The sequence below is a fragment of the Oncorhynchus clarkii genome, chromosome 4 (assembly GCF_045791955.1).
Source record: "Oncorhynchus clarkii lewisi isolate Uvic-CL-2024 chromosome 4, UVic_Ocla_1.0, whole genome shotgun sequence".
Classification (NCBI taxonomy): domain Eukaryota; kingdom Metazoa; phylum Chordata; class Actinopteri; order Salmoniformes; family Salmonidae; genus Oncorhynchus; species Oncorhynchus clarkii.
The window spans coordinates 10,333,677-10,347,053 of NC_092150.1; the positions used below are offsets into that span (position 1 = coordinate 10,333,677).

At 42.6% G+C, this 13,377-nt stretch overlaps 1 protein-coding gene across 1 annotated transcript in view; it reads left to right on the forward strand.

Annotated features, from left to right (window-relative positions):
• The first annotated feature begins 1,309 nt into the window (after nucleotides 1-1,309).
• Nucleotides 1,310-13,377, forward strand: part of LOC139406428 (protein inscuteable homolog) — an 81,481-nt gene continuing 69,413 nt past the window's right edge. The window contains exon 1 of the mRNA XM_071148987.1: nucleotides 1,310-1,396. The gene's annotated coding sequence lies outside the window, so the exon portion shown is untranslated. The remainder of the gene's footprint in view (nucleotides 1,397-13,377) is intronic.

A 13,377-nucleotide genomic window follows, 5' to 3' on the forward strand; every position in this document is an offset into this window, starting at 1 on the left:
CGGTAATCGATCCTCTTCGCCAATGAGAAAAAACAGACCTAATAGTAAACATCTGCATTTCATTGGGTCATTTCAGTTGGAAATTAGATGGTTCGTAAGATCTAGCAGTAAACTCCAATTTCCAGATAGAAGGATTTACCCTCGCTCCAGTTCCCAGAAACACCACCACGACCCAACTCTTGTTTAAAAAACGATGACATCAGTCAGTTAAACAGCCAGTATAAGTGAGGATTATCTTCACACCTTGCAATGTGACTCTCTCTGCCACATATAGCGACTACAAACACTTTCCTGTTGGTTATGTCAGGAAATAAGGTCAAATTTAAGAGGAAATTAGCATGTTTGCTGTCAGATTATCTGAAAATCAATACTTATTAATCCTACTCTCATGCATGCCATAAAATAGATACCTTGTGTTTGTGTATGTGTGTTTGTATGCATGTTTGTATGCGTGCGCTCGTGCATACCTTCCAAATATAAAAGACCAATCATTCACTCAAACATATAATAACCATGGCTAGAAGTTCTTTCTGGACCTTGTGACCAGAGCGGGAAAAACACTGTTCCTTGCATTAACATTAGAGGCAATGCTGACTGACCAAAGCCTCCATCTGTTCCCTCGTAACACGAACAACCAGAACTCCCGTTTATATTTTGATTCCCCCCCTTCTTTTTTAAAGCTCCCAATTTTTCTAGCAGGTAGTCATTTCCAAGCTGACATGCAACCAGACACACTGAAAGGCTCATGTAAAAGTCCAGAAACAACACACTCACAGCCGACCTCCTCTTACCTTCCCAAAACCCCTTTTTCTCCTGTGACTTCTCAGAGGAAGGTAAACACCATTTTGCCGTGGCAGAAATGTGATTTCATTCTGCTGCGATGGCAAGTTCTGCCGTCTAGCTCTTTTCTTCTCCCCCTCCTTCTTTTCCCACATCTGGATCCTAGTTCCTCATTTATTTATGTAGTATGCCTTTTTCTGTGGGACTTTAAGTCCTTTACCTTTTTCCCTTGGCAGTATCTCCACCAATTTGACAATTAGATTTTCACCATAACTGTTGAACTCGGCAATTACATGCTCGACCACAGAGTCTCTCCAAAATAGAGCGTTGCGGCTCATATGGCACACCGAAATAAAATAGTTTTCATGTCTGTTTGGATGGCCGCCCAGCTAAAACTATGCTCAGCCGCTTGACTGACAGAGGGATGTGGGCTTTTTTCTCACCAAGAAAAATCTTAGGGTCACGAATCCTGACCAAAGACTGAGGCAGTTGAGCTCCCAGTTCCTCTGCGGGCTGCGAGGAGAGAGGAGGTTGCAGGGCAGGGACAGAGGCTTGTGCCTCGACAATGAAAACTCCAGGGGACACTTAACATTTAAGATGCTGACCTGAGGCTGGGGTAAGTCTGGCAAACACTCCCTCCTATTTGCTGACTGGGAGATCACATAAGATGGAATGGGGGTCTTGTGAGGTTGTCTGTAGTTCTTTAAGAGACTAACTTCAATGTAACTTAATGATGGGATAAAATTGAGAGTTGTCTATTACTGCCTGGCATCTGACTAAGTCTTAGAATCATTCACCTCATACACACACCACTAAGCTCATCAGTAGAAAGTGGAGCTCATGGCATCTTTGAGACTGTTTCTCACTGTTACTGCTGTTACTGTGTCGGTTGATACAGAACCTCTGCACTCTAAAAAATGGTGGATTAAAAACAACCCAGTGTTGGGTAAATAGTGGACAGAACACATGTTGAGTTATTTTGACCCAACCAGTTGCGTCACTTAGTTGGGTTGTTTTTGGGGTGTGGCTTATAGTGGAGGTGTGGCTTTCAGGTAGTTATTTTTTGGCCACGTGTAAATTGCATTCCTGTTCATCATGTTAAGTTCGTACACTGCATATTTCACTTTCCTTAAATATTTTTGCACAATACATGACCTAACACCAAATTAATTAAACATCATAACAAAGTAGTAACTTTCCCAACATTGGGACATGCATAGGTACTTGATGAACTCATACTCTTGGGTACACCTCACAAATGTTTCAGTGCTCAACTTAAAGATAACAATACAACAAAACATATGAACCGGAATGACATTAATTGCTCCCACAGTTGATATTAAATGGATGTACTACTTTTTTTTTAATGTAGATGTTCCAAAGGTGCGTATCAGTGGCTTGTAAGCACCTTGTAAGCTTGGAGGCCTGGAGATGCTAGACATGTTTATGTTAATTGACGGTCAATTACTGTGAGACCGGGCCGGATTAATTAAAGTGCTTAATTTTAAAGAAGTTATTTGGCCACAAAACATGTAGGCATATGGGCTAGGGATCAAAAGGTGTGCTACTATGATTAAAAATAAATTTTTAAAAAGGCATGCTCTGTTTCTTACCTTACTGCACACAAGCTTGGCATCATTCACAAGTGACAATATATAATTCACAAGTGATAGGCTAATGTTGTCACTCATCAGACTATTCTTGATTTAATCTGGTCTTTACATATAGTATACTAAATAATAATTGTGTGAAATTTGTTTTGATTTAGAATAGACCATTATCATGCACCTGTCTTGAAATAGGGGCAGGGAAAAAAAATACATGTCATCTAGGCACATAGATAACGAATGGATGACGGTTTTCCAGTGGCTAATTTTCATGCCAGCCAGGTAGTCTATACTCCTGTTGTAAAGCGAAGCAATGTGCTTAATATTAGGAAAGCTAAGAAATAAATATAGTAGGCCTAGCCTATTGAAAGCTGATGGAATCCTCCTCTTTTTAATAGAGGCCATAAGAACTCTGTTTTTTCACACAATTGCATAGCCTATAGAAATGTTGAGCAACATGAGATCATGGAATCTCAATAAGTGTTTGATTAGATTTTTCGATTACATTTGCATTGTTGTCAGAGTGATTAGAGGCACAGTAGAGTGCTGAGTACCAGGCAGTGAGCGAGTTTGGTAGGCTACTAATAACCATCAGCAGCATCCGAGCTTGGAGAAGCCTAGTTACCATGACTAAACAGTCACATGGAATTTGACTGCGGTCATGACTGCCAGTGTGGCGGTAAAACAGTCACCGAAACAGCCCTAAGACCGGCAGTCGTTTTCATGACAATAACCGTCTGACAAAATTGCATGACTGCCACAGCCCTAGTGACACCGCTCATAACAGAGAAACTAACAGAGGAACTGCTAACTCATTGCCCCCCACATCACCCATCTTGCCAATTGCTGCCCTCAAGGCTTCATCACGGCCTACCATGTCTCTCATAGACCAATATGTGCCAGACCAAACCACTCAGTGGATCATAGACCAATATGTGCTAGGCCAAACCACTCAGTGGATCATAGACCAATATGTGCCAGGCCAAACCACTCAGTGGATCATAGACCAATATGTGCCAGGCCAAACCACTCAGTGGATCATAGACCAATATGTGCCAGACCAAACCACTCAGTGGATCATAGACCAATATGTGCCAGGCCAAACCACTCAGTGGATCATAGACCAATATGTGCCAGGCCAAACCACTCAGTGGATCATAGACCAATATGTGCCAGGCCAAACCACTCAGTGGATCATAGACCAATATGTGCCAGACCGGACCACTCAGTGGATCTGATTTCCTCTTTGTGTCCCACTGAAAATATGCATTGTGTGGGGTTTTATTCAGAGTTATGCATGGGCTGCAAACCACTAAGGCCACGGCTCGTTGGAGTCTGTAAATCTGAGTGTTGGGTGTGGGTGGGTGCTGTGTAAGATGACAATGATTATAGTTGATTATTGGCCCGGGGTAGGCCGTCATAGTAAATAAGAATTTGTTCTTAATTAACTGACTTGCCTAGTTAAATAAAGGTTAAATCTTTTTTTTTAAAGTAGGCAACAATGATTGATTGGTCTCTGTGTGTGTCTGTGTGTGTGTCTCTGTGTCTGTGTGTGTGCGTGCGCTTGTGCATGCACATGTTCATGGTCGTATGTTATGTGTATATGACTGGCTACTTGCCTGAGGCCACATTAGCAGAGCTCCTCACTCTCATTCTTCTCTGGCCTGTTGAACAGCTGGGAGGGGAGTGGCCTGCCTGACTAACTAACATGAAACACACATGTAGGTGTGGCCCCTAGCTCTGGCCCAGTGGCGGCTGCTGAGGGGAGGACAGCTCATAATAATGGCTGGAACAGAGCGAATGGAATGGCTCAAACACATGGAAACCACATGTTTGATGTTGTTGATACTTTTCCACATATTCCGCTCCAGCCATTACCATGTGCCCCTCCTCCCCAATTAAGGTGTCACCAACCTCCTGTGCTCTGGCCCCTGACTGTACTCCCATACTGTTTCATTAGCTTCTCTCTACAAGCATGGTAATTGGTGGATTCCACTTTAAAAACCTCCTCTCTCCTTCACAACCCTCCACCCATAGTCACCACCCATCATCATAAGAGGGCCATGATGGGGTAATGTGTTGTCGTGACCACTGTCTGATCATGGGTATAGATGGTGGGTGTGGCTCGGTCCATTGACCACTGCTATACCGTGCAGTTGAAAAGTATTCAGACTCCTTGACTTTTTCCATGTTATGTTACAGCCTTATTCTAAAATGTATTAAATACATTTTCCTCTCATCAATCTACACACAATACCCCATAATGACAAAGCAATTCGATTTTGATTTTTTGTGTGCAAATTAAATTAAAAAAACTGAAATATCACATTTACATAAGTATAAATGTGGGACCTTATATATATAAACGATTTAATAAATTTTTGAATAAAGCTGTAACATAACAAAATGTGTAAAAAGTCTAGGGGTCTGACAAGGGCTCTGAATGCCCTGTAGTTGGAACCCGTTATGCTTCAGCTGATGCATACAGTATATGTGTTTGATTGTAATGTCTAGCTTGGCTGGAAGCACTGTGCTTGATGTAGCTAAGCGAGCAGAGGTTCCTCCAGGAAATACATGGAGAATGGACCTGCACAGAGACATAACATATAAAAAATATCCTTGTAGAATATAACTAAATATACTGAACCATTTAAGGCTGGCTTCCCAAGACACATATTCTCCATTAAAATTGTTTTTTTGGTCCAACACTAGGCTTAGAGTTAACCTGTTATGATTAACTACTGTTGTTTTCTTAACCCATCACCATGAGTTTGAATGATAACATATTGGCCTACAGTTAGCATTTTGCCATGTGTTGTTCCACCAGTGGCTTACTCCATTGTTATTGTCTGTTTATCCTCTTCTGTCTGCATCTGTGTGGCCAAAGCGTGTGTCAAGGCGAGGTCAGTTGGTGTTTCGTTCCCTACCCTCTGGAGTCCCTTGGTTTAATCCATCGCTCACACGATGTCGGCCTGCTCTCCTCCTCACATTTCCAAACCAAGGGTATACTGTGTTTTTCTCAATGGAAGTCCACGGCCTGCATTCACAAAGTGTCTGAGTAACAGTGCTGGATGTAGTATCAGTTTTGCCTTTTAGATCATAATAAACAAGATTACATGGGCAGGAAGGGACCTGATCCTAGATCAGCACTCCTACTTTGAGATGCTTTGTGAATACGTTGTCTGCTTGATGAAGCTAGCACCCCTATGGCTTTTATAGACTATAAATGAGGTCTCACAGATTTCTCCCTCAACCCAAGCCCAAAGGCAGAATACACTATGAAACTTCAAGGCAAGTCCTCTTTTATTTTCTCGAGTTGTTTTTATGGAAATGTCCACTGCCAAAAAGTAAATTCGTGCAATCCCTGATGAATTACAAATGCTTCAGAAGTCAGCTAAAACTGAAGTGGTTGGCACAGTCATGCTTTCTTTAGTAACTTTAGTCATGACAATACTTTGCCAGTTTAGCAGGTCGCCCCTACGTGAAACTCCAGGCACAAAAATAAAACATTGTTTTCTCTGTGGGGCAATTGAAAGCAGAGATGATGGCCAGGCCCATTCCATGACAATATTAGAAATATTCCAGGCATTTCTAAAATTAGCTTGACACCAAACACCATCAGTAGCTGATGCCGGGCCGACCCCCAGAGAGGACGTTTTTTTTATGGAGGTCAACGAGAGAGCTTTGAAATTGGTTAACAAAAAATGTAATGGCTTATTTGATCGAATATAAGTTTTGTAATGCTTAGTCTGTTATAACTGTAGTGATATAAATAGGACACGTGGAATCCCAGCAATTTTGACAAAAAAAACTTTATATGGGAGTTGTGCCTGTTGTTCACACATTCATCTGCCCTCTCATTGCCTAGAATGGTCACACCTGATCTTACCTCCTCCCACTTTCTTCCATTTTTTAAGACATTTATTTTGAATTGTTACAGCAGTCACTTGATCAATCAGTAGTATCTGATCAATATAATGGATAATCTGTGCCGACTTCCAGCTGTTGACCTTTTAACCTGGTGAGTTTAATGTACTGCCCTCAATAATGTCTGTCTCTGTCACTAATAATAAACAAGTGGGTTAGCATGACATGAGATGAGCCTTAACCTTCTGTCTCTACCTCATCTGCTTCCCTCTTTCACGGTTTACCTCCACTGCCTCTCTCTATACTCCCTTCTCTCTCCCTAAGTTCTAATTGGAAAGCTGGAAGAGGTGTACGGGCTGGCAGGTCTTTAGTGTTAAACTACTGGGAGATTGAGTAAGGGAGTTGTGTTAGGGGGTGAACATAGAAATCCACTGTGTGTGCAGTACAAACGAGGGTAATATCTATCTCCTCCTCCTTACAGTCAGTGTTGATGCAGTGGTTGGGTTCCTCAGGGAACCGTGTGAGGGAACTCTTAACTGCATCACAAATTGCACCCTATATCAGGGATCATCAACTAGATTCATCCGCGGGGACCATTTTTTCATGAGTAGTTGGTCAGGGGCCCAGAACATAAAACCTTTCAAGCATACATTTGTATATGATCACATATACAGGTAATTGCCAAAATAATGGAACCACTTGTGTAAATGAGGGATACAAAGTATATTGAAAGCAGGTGCTTCCACACAGGTGTGGTTCCTGAGTTAATTAAGCAATTAACGTCCCATCATGCTTAGGGTCATGTATAAAAATGCTATGCAGGCCATTATTTTGGCTACAATGGCTATGCACCCATAGGATGACAGGGCATGAGTGGTCACTGAATGGTTTGATGAGCATGAAAATAATGTAAACCATATGCCATGGCTTCTCAATGACCAGAGCTCAACCCAATTGAACACTTATGGGAGATTCTGGAACGGCACCTGAGACAATGTTTTCCACCATCAACAAAACACAAAATGATGTTAAATCTCTCCGATACAGTTCTAGACACTTGTAGAATCTATGCCAAGGTGCATTGAAGCTGTTCTGGCTCGTGGTGACCCGACGTCTTATTACGAACCTATTTTCGTGTTTCTTTTATTATGGCACTTACCTGTCTCTCTATCTATGCGTGGTAATACTTTGGAACAGACTTCCAAAAATAAAATCACTTGGAGCTGATATGCTGGTGTTTATACAGTCTTTTATGTCTCCTCGCACACAGCGTACTTCTTTAGACCAGGCTCCTGCCCCCATATACAGTGTGACAAAAAAAGTATTTAGTCAGCCACCAATTGTGCAAGTTCTCCCACTTAAAAAGATGAGAAAGGCCTGTAATTTTCATCATAGGTACACTTCAACTATGACAGACAAAATGAGAAATCAAATCCAGAAAATCACATTGTAGGATTTTAAATTAATTTATTTGCAAATTATGGTGGAAAATAAGTATTTGGTCAATAACAAAAGTTTATCTCAATACTTTGTTATATACCCTTTGTTGGCAATGACAGAGGTCAAACGCTTTCTGTAAGTCTTCACAAGGTTTTCACACACTGTTGCAAGTATGTTGGCCCATTCCTCCAAGCAGATCTCCTCTAGAGCAGTGATGTTTTGGGGCTGTTGCTGGGCAACACAGACTTTCAACTCCCTCCAAGATTTTCTATGGGGTTGAGATCTGGAGACTGGCTAGGCCACTCCAGGACCATGAAATGCTTCTTACGAAACCACTCCTTCGTTGCCCGGGCGGTGTGTTTGGGATAATTGTCATGCTGAAAGACCCAGCCACGTTTCATCTTCAATGCCCTTGCTGATGGAAGGAGGTTTTCACTCAAAATCTCACAATTCATGCCCCCATTCATTCTTTCCTTTACACGGATCAGTCGTCCTGGTCCCTTTGCAGAAAAACAGCCCCAAAGCATGATGTTTCCACCCACATGCTTCACAGTAGGTATGGTGTTCTTTGGATCCAACTCAGCATTCTTTGTCCTCCAAACACGACGAGTTGAGTTCTTACCAAAAAGTTATATTTTGATTTCATCTGACCATATGACATTCTCCCAATCTTCTTCTGGATCATCCAAATGCTCTCTAGCAAACTTCAGACGGGCCTGGACATGTACTGGCTTAAGCAGGGGGACACGTCTGGCACTGCAGGATTTGAGTCCCTGGCGGCATAGTGTGTTACTGATGGTAGGCTTTGTTACTTTGGTCCCAGCTCTTTGCAGGTCATTCAATAGGTCCCCCCGTGTGGTTCTGGGATTTTTGCTCACCGTTCTTGTGATCATTTTGACCCCACGGGGTGAGATCTTGCGTGGAGCCCCAGATCGAGGGAGATTATCAGTGGTCTTGTATGTCTTCCATTTCCTAATAATTGCTCCCACAGTTGATTTATTCAAACCTACCTGCTTACCTATTGCAGATTCAGTCTTCCCAGCCTGGTGCAGGTCTACAATTTTGTTTCTGGTGTCCTTTGACAGCTCTTTGGTCTTGGCCATAGTGGAGTTTGGAGTGTGGCAGTTTGAGGTTGTGGACAGGTGTCTTTTATACTGATAACAAGTTCAAACAGGTGCCATTAATACAGGTAACGAGTGGAGGACAGAGGAGCCTCTTAAAGAGGAAGTTACAGGTCTGTGAGAGCCAGAAATCTTGCTTGTTTCTAGGTGACCAAATACTTATTTTCCACCATAATTTGCAAATAAATTCATTAAAAATCCTACAATGTGATTTTCTGGATTTTTTTTCTCATTATGTCTGTCATAGTTGAAGTGTACCTATGATGAAAATTACAGGCCTCTCTCATCTTTTTAAGTGGGATAACTTGCACAATTGGTGGCTGACTAAATACTTTTGTGCCCCACTGTAGTGTACTACTTTAGACGAGGCTCCTGCCCCCATATAGTGTACTACTTTAGACCAGGCTCCTGCCCCCATATAGTGTACTACTTTAGGCGAGGCTCCTGCCCCCATATAGTATACTACTTTAGACCACGGTCCCCATATAGAGTACTACTTTAGACCAGCCCCCCCATATAGTGTACTACTTTAGACCCCCCTCCCATATAGTATACTACTTTAGACCAGCCCCCCCATATAGTGTACTACTTTAGACCCCCTCCCATATAGTATACTACTTTAGACCAGCACCCCCCATATAATGTACTACTTTAGACCAGCACCCCCCATATAATGCACTATTTTAGACCAGGCTCCTGCTCCCATATAGTGTACTACTTTAGACCAAGCTCCTGCCCCACATATATACTTTAGTCCAGGCCCACCCCCCATATAGTGTACTACTTTAGTCCCCCCCATATAGGGTACTACTTTAGTCCAGGCTCACCCCCCATATAGTGTACTACTTTAGTCCCCCCCATATAGCATACTACTTTAGTCCAGGCCCACCCCCCATATAGGAACTACTTTAGTCCAGCCCCCCCCCCCCCCCCCCATGTAGTCTACTACTTTAGACCAGGCCCACATATAGTGTACTACTTTAGACCCCCCTCCCATATAGTGTACTACTTTAGACCAGCCCCCCCATATAATGTACTACTTTAGACCAGCCCCCCATAGAGCGTACTACTTTAGACCAGCCCCCCCCCCCCCCATATAGCGTACTACCTTAGACCAGCCCCCCCCATATAGCGTACTACCTTAGACCAGCCCCCCCCTTCCATATGGTGTACTACTTTAGACCAGCCCACCAATATAGTGTACTACTTCATATGGGGGACTCTGGTTTAAAGTAGTACCCTATATGGGGGGCTCTGGTCTAGTGAACTACTTTAGACTCCCCCCCCATATACAGTATTTTACTACTTTAGACCAGCCCCCCCCCATATAGCATACTACTTTAGACCAGCCCCCCCCCCCATATAGCGTACTACTTTAGACCACCCCCCCCATATAATGTACTACTTTAGACCAGCCCCCCCCATATAGCGTACTACTTTAGACCAGCCCCCCCCCCCCCCATATAGCGTACTACTTTAGACCATCCCCCCATATAATGTACTACTTTAGACCAGCCCCCCCCATATAGCGTACTACTTTAGACCAGCCCCCCCATATAGCGTACTACTTTAGACCAGCCCCCCCATATAGCGTACTACTTTAGACCAGCCCCCCCCCATATAGCGTACTACTTTAGACCAGCCCCCCCATATAGCGTACTACTTTAGACCAGCCCCCCATATAGCGTACTACTTTAGACCAGCCCCCCCCATATAGCGTACTACCTTAGACCAGCCCCCCCCTTCCATATAGTGTACTACTTTAGACCAGCCCACCAATATAGTGTACTACTTCATATGGGGGACTCTGGTTTAAAGTAGTACCCTATATGGGGGGCTCTGGTCTAGTGAACTACTTTAGACTCCCCCCCCATATACAGTATTTTACTACTTTAGACCAGGGCCCATGGGGCTTTATTCAAAAGTAGTGAACTATAAAATGGAATAGGGTACAGCCCTCCGTACTCTCTCTGGTTTTTGTGGCCTCTCACCACTTCCTTAACAAGCTGGTCTATCCTTTAGTGATGGTAGCCTAACCTCCTGAGAATGTGTCTGTTTTACCATAGGCTTTTGACTGTGTGGTGGAACAACACTAACAAAAACACATCCAGAATACTATTTGGGCTCTGAAGTGATGCTTTTTTTTTTTGAGGCTGTGCGTAGTGACCCAGGTCTGGGCATGGCCCCCCTCTCCACCTGCACACACACACACACACACACACACACACAACCCACCCATTCTTATAATGTCAACCAGCTGTAGATTTCAGTTGCAAAGGATCCCCCGCCCTCTCCTCCTTTCACTTTCAGGCCCTCACTTTCTGTGTGGCCCTTTCATGTAGGATTAGTTCCACACCCACTGAGGAACACAGGGCAGTATCCGCTCAGGGCATATTAATGGGATATGAAGGCCATTATTATTTTTTCATGGTAGGAGTCAGTGGAGGGAGAAGGCTAGACAGCAGGTTGTAAATTACATTTGCATTTGCCTCATGTGTTTTTGAGGTCTGTCATTCTCAGATGAAAGCAAAGAAGAGAGGCAGCAAACAGGGGCAAAGCCATTGCTAAGGCATTCCATCTAACTGGGGAGCCTGTGTCACGGAAACTCCAGTAACGTCATTGGGAAGAGATTGACGGTAGAAGATTAAACCAAAACACAGATTATCCTTTATTTTGATCAGATACTCAAGTGGCCGCTCTAAAAATTAAAATAAATGTCTTCAAAAATGGAAGGCAGAAAGAAGGAGGCAAGGTCAGGTGGGACCATTCTAGCCACGGTTTCCACTAGTTACCACAGCCACAAAGCTGTTTTGTAAGATTTCATGAAAACAAAAATTGTTTTTTGATTTTAATTTAAAGTTAGGTTTAGGCATGAAATATGTTGGATTCGTAACTTTGTGGCTGTGGTAACTACTGACGAACTGAAAGAACTCAGATATAAAGTGTTTCTTCTCGAAGTTGCCAGGATGTTACGTGTCCTAATTATATCAGTACACTCCTAACAACCTAATGATTACAAAACTTCCATTCTATCAACTAAATTCGACACTCTCATTGACCTCCATACCAACACTTGCTTGGTTAGCGAAAAATAAGAAAAAAAACACCACCTGCTGGACAAGACAGATTTTGGGCCCAGTTACCCCTCTTGCTTTGCCTGTTCTTCTCTGACCAAAATTATGTTGTCGGCGATGGCTGAGAATTTACTTCAAAGGACCTTTTGGTCTGATAGCTGTTTCTTGCCAAAGGAGCGGAACACATCAATCTCATAAAACCTTTCCAGCAATAGTAAGCTGTGGTGTATTATTAGTGCCAGATGTTTTTAAGGTCAACTGCCCCTTAGAAATCAATGTCTCTGGTTTAAACAGCCTACGTGGGTTAGAAACATTAATTCTAGTCTCAAAAGTGACTTAAAAAATAGGATAATTTTGGTCATAAAGTCTGTCTCGTCCAAAACCGAGTTTTGTAAGTGAGTTCGTCATAATTTACTGGAGGGTTGGGTATGGATTACAACCATGCACACTTGTCCACTAACATGAGAGAAGCAGCTGTACGGATTGCGCTCTATCCAATCATACAGCAGCCAGAACCTCCAGACAGTGAGACAGACCTGCCTGTTGCACACAAAAAAATGCTGGGTAAATAGTAGACAGAACACAGGTTGGGTTATTTTTTACCCAGATAGTTGGGTCAATTAGTTGGGTTATTGAGTTATTATCCACCGGATCAGAAGACTGGAGGCGTGGCTTAGTAGGGCCGTTGCTTTCAGCTGATTATTTTTAGCCACCCATTTAGAGTATATGTAATTCTGGTTGATCTGTTCTATTGTATTGTCAGCACCAACTAGGGTTGAGCACTGGTCATTTTGTATTGAAACGTGGCTTAGAAAAGTAAAACACATAATGTGGCATAACATTAAAGGAACATTGTAATTTTTAATGTAGAAACATTGCATGATTAACCGGAATGACATTTACTCACAGGTGGCCAAAAATACTTATCTGAAAGCGAAACTCCCAATAGCTCACGTCAGCCTGAAATAACCTATGGATTACATTAAAAAAGGCCCACAAGTTAACCCAGCACGAAGGGAAATAAAAACAACAACTGATGGTTAACTTAATATATCACTAGCCACTTTAAACAATGCTACCTTATATAATGTTACTTACCCTACATTATTCATCTCATATGCATACGTATATACTGTACTCTATATCATCGACTGTCTCCTTATGTAATACATGTATCACTAGCCACTTTAAACTATGCCACTTTGTTTACATACTCATCTCATTTGTACATACTGTACTCGATACCATCTACTGTATCTTGCCTATGCTGCTCTGTACCATCACTCATTCATATATCCTTATGTACATATTCTTTATCCCCTTACACTGTGTACAAGACAGTAGTTTTGGAATTGTTAGTTAGATTACTTGTTATTACTGCATTGTCGGAACTAGAAGCACAAGCATTTCGCTACACTCGCATTAACCTGTTGCGACGACCAAACCCGGATCCGGGATTCTATTTATAGACCTAAGCTCATTACCATA